We start from the raw sequence: 7,753 nt of genomic DNA on the forward strand, positions 1-7,753 counted from the left end.
CTTAGATTGGTACAAAGTCCCTAACTTGACCCACAAAGACTTTGCTGTAGCTTCCCCTGATACATTCAGCAATACTGAATCTGAGACACACAATCGTATTGTGCTCTTTGCCTTCCGATCCAATTTCTTCCATTCTTCATCGCTCACTCCCGATGGTTTAGTACCCGGATCTACCGCGATCCACTGATCTTTATCGACCAACAGATCCTCCATCTTGAGTTTCCACAACTCAAAACTCTGACCATTGAACTTCTCAATCTCGATCTTTCCACTGCTCGCCATCTTCTTTCACCACCAGAATCGATTTCGCAGATCTCCCACTGAACAGGGTCTACCACAGGCCCGAGCGAAACCCCTCAGCAACAAAGGCGTCCCCTTGAAGCCAAAACAGCTTTGATACCAAATGTAGGTTTTAACCCTGTACAGAAATTACCTGCATACAAATTCTTAAACAAAGAAAATAAACAATGCGAGAGCATAACCCATAAAACACATATGCACAGAGATTTTTCCCTGGATCCCAAAACCGGGACTACCAGCTTGATTTTTCATTATATTCCTTTCAATGTTACAATACATATTTATACATGCCGAAGCATCCAATACCATGGACCGAAAAACCATCGCGTCCAATACCATGTGCGAAAATCATGCACAAAACCATAGGTAGGTTCGCCCAACCTAATATAGGGTCCAAAAAAAAATTTCCCGGGGCGCTGCCCCGGACCCCGTAGAGGGGGGCTACTGCCCCCCTCTAACCCCCCGTTTAACTACGTAGGTTAGTCGTGGAAAGAATATAACACAATCCAACAATCTCCCACTTGTTGTTTTCTTTCCACAGGGGGCCACAGGAGAGCTTAGTCATTTTTCCAGCCCTGAAACACCCATTGTTTCTCTACACCAAGAGAACTTCTCAGAGCTCACAGATTTTGTCAATGCATCTGCAGTATTCTTCAAAGTGTCCACCTATACCAGCAATACCTTTTTGTCTTCTATCATATCCCTCACAAAGTGATACTGAACATCAATGTGCTTTGTCTTTGAATGATAAGTAGGGTTCTTTGCCAAGAAAATTTCACTTTGGCTGTCACAGTCTATTCTTATAGCTCCCTGTACTAACCCCATACTTGAACACAATCTCTGCAACCAAACTGCTTCCTTGCTTGCATGAGTGGCTGCCATGTATTCTGCCTCTGTAGTTGATAGTGCCACTACAGATTGTTTCTTACTCATCCAACTGACTGCACCTCCAAATAGGTTAAACACATACCCACTTGTAGATCTTCTCTGATTCAGATCTCCAGCCCAGTCTGCATCAACAAAACCATGAATATCCAACACTCTATCCAATCCTGGTCTTCCTTGGTAGCACAAACCATAATCACTAGTGCCACGCAAATACCTGAAAACCCGCTTCACTGCTGTCCAGTGCTCCTTCCCAGGTTTTGACATAAACCTGCTCAATACTCCCACTGCATGTGCAATGTCTGGTCTAGTACAGACCATTGCATACATCAGGCTACCGAATGCACTTGCATATGGAACACGGGACATGTCCTCTTCCTCTTCTTGTGTCTTGGGACACTGTTCAGCAGATAACCTCACACATACAGGAATAGGAACCTTCACCGGTTTACTATCCTGCATATTAAACCTCTAAAGTATTGTCTCGACATACTTCCTCTGGTTTAACCAGAGATTCCTCTTTGCCCGATCTCTTTTAATTTCCATGCCCAAAATATAGTTTGCAGCACCAAGATCTTTCATGTCAAATTTGGAGGACAATTGGGTCTTCAATTCCTGGATAATTTCTTTGTCATTTCCAACCAGCAACATATCATCCACATACAAGACCAGATAAATAACACGGTCACCAATTAATTTAAAATACACACAATGATATGCTTTGCTTCTGGTGAAGCCAAGTCCCCATATAAATGTGTCAAATTTTTGATACCACATCCTTGGTGACTGTTTTAACCCATACATAGACTTCTTTAACTTGCATACCAGTTCTTTCTTACCCTTCACCGCAAATCCTTCCGGTTGCCTCATGTAGATTTCCTCTTCCAAATCCCCGTGAAGAAATGTTGTCTTCACATCCATCTATTCTACCTCAAAATCAAAAGCAACAGCAACAGATAAAAATAATCTAATAGAAGCTACCTTGGCAACAGGAGAAAAAATATCAACAAAATCAATTCCCGACACCTGGGAATAACCTTTTGCTACCAACCGAGCTTTGTATTTCTCCACCTTTCCTTCTGCATTAGTCTTCTTCTTGAACACCCATTTTCTGCCAATGGGTTTCCTTCCAGCCGACAACTCTACCAGATCCCAAGCCTCATTTTTGTGCAAAGATGCCATTTCATCAACCATGGCCTCTTTCCAGAGTTTTCCATCCTCTGAATCCACTGCTTCCTTCACAGTTCTGGGATCATCATCAGTAACAGACAAAGCAAAATTTGAACTGAAAGCAGATGGACTATACCTTTCTGGCTGCCTTCTTTCTCGACCTGATCTTCTCACAACCGGAGTTTGTGGCTCTTCATCTTCTGATTCCTCCTCTGCTGCAGAGTCTGATTCTTCCTCCTTTGGCTCAAACTCTATCTTCTCAGGTTCCTTTGGTTGGACTTCAGATTGAATAACATCTTTTACCTCTCTGAACACCACATCTCGGCTGTACACAACCTTCCGTGTGACTGGGTTCCAAAGCTTATAACCCTTTAAACCATCCTTATACCCAATAAAGATGCACTTTTCAGATTTACTATCCAACTTGGTTCGTTTCTCCTTAGGAACATGTACATATGCATCACATCCAAATACCCTCAGATGTGAAAGAGAGGGTTTCTTACCAGTCCATACTTCTTCTGGAGTCTTATCCTCCAACGCTGATGAGGGTGATCTGTTGATCAGGTAACATGCAGTATCCATCGCCTCTGCCCAGAATTCCTATCCTAACCCGGCACCACTGAGCATGCTTCTTGCCCTTTCCATCAACGTCTTGTTCATTCTTTCTGCGACTCCATTTTGCTGAGGTGTATATGGAGTAGTCTTCTGCCGTGCTATACCACACTTCTTACAAAATTCTTCAAATTCCTTGCTGCAAAATTCTCCACCATTATCTGTCCTCAGCACCTTTATCTTCTTCTCTGTCTGATTTTCCACCAGAGCCTTAAATTCTTTAAACCTGTCAAAGACTTCAGATTTCTTCTTAAGGAAATATATCCATGTATTCCTTGAGAAGTCATCTATGAATGATACATAGTACACAGACTTACCCAGTGATGGAACCTTCACAGGTCCAAACACATCACTGTGCACAAGCTCTAATATCTGTTTCGTCCTCTTACCACCAGAGGGGAAACTCACTCGATTCTGCTTCCCATACACACAATTTTCACAGAAATCAAAATCCAGAGAGCTATCATTCATAACTTCTACCATACCTTTACCATGAAGTATTCGAAGGCCCTTCTCTCCAATATGTCCAAGCCTTTGATGCCACAACATGGTCTTCTCTCCAGAGACCACTAGATTTTCTACTCCATTTTCAGGAACCATAGAACTATTGCACTCATCAACAACAGTGCTACCTTGCAGCTTGTACAGAGTTCCAATCCGAACTCCCCGCATCAATATCAGTGCTCCTCAAACCATCTTGCAGGTATCTTTCTCGAACATCGTCTTTACACCTGCATCATCCAACTTGCTTACAGAAATCAGATTTCTGGCCAGTGCAGGAATATGTAGAACACCCGGGAGTGTTCTAACCCTTCCACCTTGTTGGAGAGGTAAATCCCCTCTACGGATAGAGGCGATCCCTACTAGCCCAATAGGGGTCTAGCAACAATCACACAATGCTGCCACGCATGTTCCTAGTTACAATTAAACGAGAGGTAAAGAACACCTACTTGGATTCCCGCGCTGTCGTTTGACGAAGGGATGTTGTCTTCGCTCCTTCGCTTCAGCTGGTCACAATCCTCCGCGATCCCCGCAAATGGATACCTGCACACACGAAGAGGGAACAAACGCAAGCGTGAAATCTAATAAAAGCAACCATACATCAATCAGAAAAGACGTAATTCATGTTTAACTATTGCAAGTACAAACGAGAATGGAACAATAATAGCAGTCATCTATTATTAATTAGAATAGAGAAGAGTACAACCAAATGTTCTGACGTCGGTAACCTTCTCAGGAGGGGCCAGTCAGCATGTATCTCAAGCATTCACCTTTGAGGATGATTCTCCCAAGTCAAACAACTCTCTCTCTCACACAAATAACATGAAACAACCTTCCCTAAGCAATCAATCACTTCCACACCTAGCACACCACACCTATAGCAGCAATCTGAGCACTACAGGCTCTGCACAATCCAAGCTATTCCAAGCTAAGTCTAACTAGCTGCTCATGGTAATGGTGGAAGTTTATATAGGAGAAGGAGTCTCCTAAAAGGGTGGAAGGATGAGCTTATCTTTGAGGGAAATGGTTGCAAAAGGTCGAACAGTCATGCCATAGAAGGGAGTCAATATTCACAAAGCTAACAACCAAGCCTGGAGTTATCTGGAAGGCTGGTTGTTTGAACGAATTCGCCCAAACTGGATCAGCGCGGATAATGAGGAAACTGTCGCGCTGTCGGCGCATCTCAATAACTGGGACAGTCTTGTCAGCGCGGAAGCACACGGGAAAGCTGCGATGTTCACCAGCGCGGGAAAGGGATGTTCTTCCGCGCTGGCAGCGCGCGGAATACACTATGGAGCGCCAGTCATCGCGGGTATTTTATAACAGACGCGCTGATGCATAAAACTTTGGAAAAAGGGGTTTTAGGGCTAGTTCAGAAGGCATGAAGCTTAGTGATTGACACAGCAGGGTAACTGACAGGAAGGCAGTGACAAATTACTGTGTAACAGATGCCCCCTAAAGCATGAAGTCCGAGAGAGTGGGAGGGGTGAAATGCTTTACAACACACGCCGAACTGGAACACCACCAGGAAGGACCGAAAATCTCTGATAATCAAATACATGCAGTCTAGGCATGGGCGCAGCCATCCAAAAGACATGCGAAAAGGTCTGTGGAATGGACGCAGCCACCCAGCTAAAGAGACCATAATAATGATAAGGTATGGTCGCAGCCATCCATGAAGACTCAGGTATGGGCGCAGCCATCCATCAATGAGTCATGTAATGATCATCCACAAAATCGCAACCTGGTCCACAACAGACACGGATCCAGGGTCTTGCGCTCCGTCCCGATCCGAACAAAGTACAAGTTCAAACATGTGAATATATGAGTCGAAGTCGAACATGCATGAACATCGTCTGATTACCAGTCAATGGTGAAAACTGTTAACAGACGCGAGAGGTACCACCAATAATGACAATGGCCCTCAAGGTACTATAGGTACAATCCGCGGTATGTGAATCAATGAGCTGGTGTCGAACACCCGCGGAATCATCCGATCGGAGGCCAATGATGAAAACCTCGCATCGAACACGAAGAACCTGCCATTGAGGCATGCAGGCTCTAAGGCACCTGGAAGGGGTCTCTAAGTCACCGTCCTGGATAATGAGCTGAAGTCGACAGGAGGCAACCTTGATCGAAGGTGGGCCATAATGTTTCCCACATCATCGACGCGAGACAAAGGAAGATTAGTGTGACGAATCAGAAGTATGTGAGGCGTCAAGGGTAGGTTGTAACTCTGCAGAGGTCAACTTCTCTTGAACATATCGGTGGCACTATAATGGATTTGGCAGTATTTGACATCAAATGAGCAGAGGTCATGGTGACAGGGCAATGAGCAGATGAGAGGTCAAAACAGGGTAACCCAAACCCACGGAGGCTAATGTGAAATGAGATGAGATATCCCCACCCAGACACGAATGCAGGCCAGTGCCATGTTCAAGAGCGACATACTGCCGACACGACAATTATTACAGTTCCATTTTCCCCACCATTTCTGGCAGGTACCCCGGTTATTTTTGAATGACAAGCTTGACGGGGATAGCATATGCTTGAAGAGTGTCATTTCGACAACGCCCGATGTCATCAAGTGTTTAATGAGCCTGACAAAGGAAAAACTCGGCGTCTTTTCTTGTTTAGAGAGTCTGAAAAGACAGCGGAAAAGGAGACTCCAGGGGGGTCCTTTTTCGTACAGTTGTGTCTCTCGAGCCCGAAAAAGTATAAAACAATGCTCGAAAGAACCGCCCGACCATTACGATCGAGGAGTACTTTTCTTAAATAGTAACTTCGACCTGAAAAAGTAAAAAAGCGGTCAGAGGTACGTCGTTTTGGGGCCAATAACGAGTGCGAAACGACAAACACCCGGCAATCTTTTTTAAGTTAAAACGGTCGAAAAAAGAGCTTTAAAAGCGACCGCCTCTCATTCCTTTTAACGAGTCAAGAGGGGACTCGGCCTTTTCATCTTTAAACAGTCGGAAAAGAGCTGAAAGCAGACCTCCATTTTTATTCTCTTTAACGAGTCAAAAAGGGAAAAATACTCGGCAATCTTTTCATATTTTACGAGTCAGAAAAGAGCTTAAAGGCGACTCGTCCTAGAGGAACGAGTGGTATAAAGGGTAGCAACTGGTTCCGGCAATGGTGGAACTGCTCAAAACATGTAATGGTCAAGAGGCTGGCTAATAAAACCACTCATTGCTGCGGTTCCTCAGGAAAGGATAAACAACCAAGTGAGAGCATATGATCGGCCAAAGAGATGGTAGCAATGGAATGAAACAACCAAGGCTCATCTGGCAGAATTCAGCGGATAAAAATGGCAATCACGAGATGTAAATTGGGTATGGGTTCATTTTTACACAAGCTTGAACCATTGAGAACTTTGCTTGGATTCGGTTTCATGTTTACACAAGCTTGAAACGACAAACTATGCTTGTTATAAGTTCGCATGCCCCCAGCATAATGACGCAAATCGAGGTACATGCCCCCCAAGCTTCATTACATTCCACAAAGTGGATGGAATGAAGGTTCACTTTCGAGATCTTGGAAAGACTCGACTGGGATTTTACGAGATCTTAATCAAAGACTCGATCTGAAAAGGGAGTTGTTTCATTTTTTAATGAGGTTGAAACAGTAAAAGAACGATCCTCATAACCCTTGTTTCATGTTTTAACGAGCTTGACACAAGATCAGGAACTATGCTCGATCAGACCCAGTTTCATTTTTTAAGGAGCTTGACACCGGAAAAGAACTGTGCTCCATCCAGACTTCATCATAATGAACGGGAAGTGGAGGCCCCCAAGAAAGTGGCTCCGGAGGGAAGGCCGACATCTTGGAAATCAGGCTCTAATGCCCCCAGGACACTATGCACGATGGTGTCATCACTGGGTACGGGCACGGGGTAGGTGGCCACGTAGTTGATTTGTGGCGAGGCAAATGCAACTTGTGGATGAAAGCCAGGAGGGAAGGACGAGTGCGCCGGAGGGGCTTGTGGACGAACGAACGATAATTGATCGAACGTCACGATTCTTCCATCGTGTGGAAAACAAACCACACGGAAAAGTGAAGAAACAAGGGCTCCCATGGCATACACATAATCACGACCAAGGAGAAGACTGAAGTCTAGAGAACCTTGGGTAACCGAGACGTCTATATAGACAGTCTTGCCTCCCAAAGTAATAGGAAACTTCGGGAGGATCCCTAATGGCTGACTCGTTCCTCCATCAAACGCGGTGAGATGCGGTGCGACAGGTACAAGCGATGGGGAACCCAAAGCTCGCCAAGTAGTAACGGG

This window comes from Pinus tabuliformis, chromosome 1_1 (genome assembly GCF_031772625.1).
Source record: "Pinus tabuliformis cultivar Carrire ecotype Pingquan chromosome 1_1, CPIR1, whole genome shotgun sequence".
Classification (NCBI taxonomy): Eukaryota; Viridiplantae; Streptophyta; class Pinopsida; order Pinales; family Pinaceae; genus Pinus; species Pinus tabuliformis.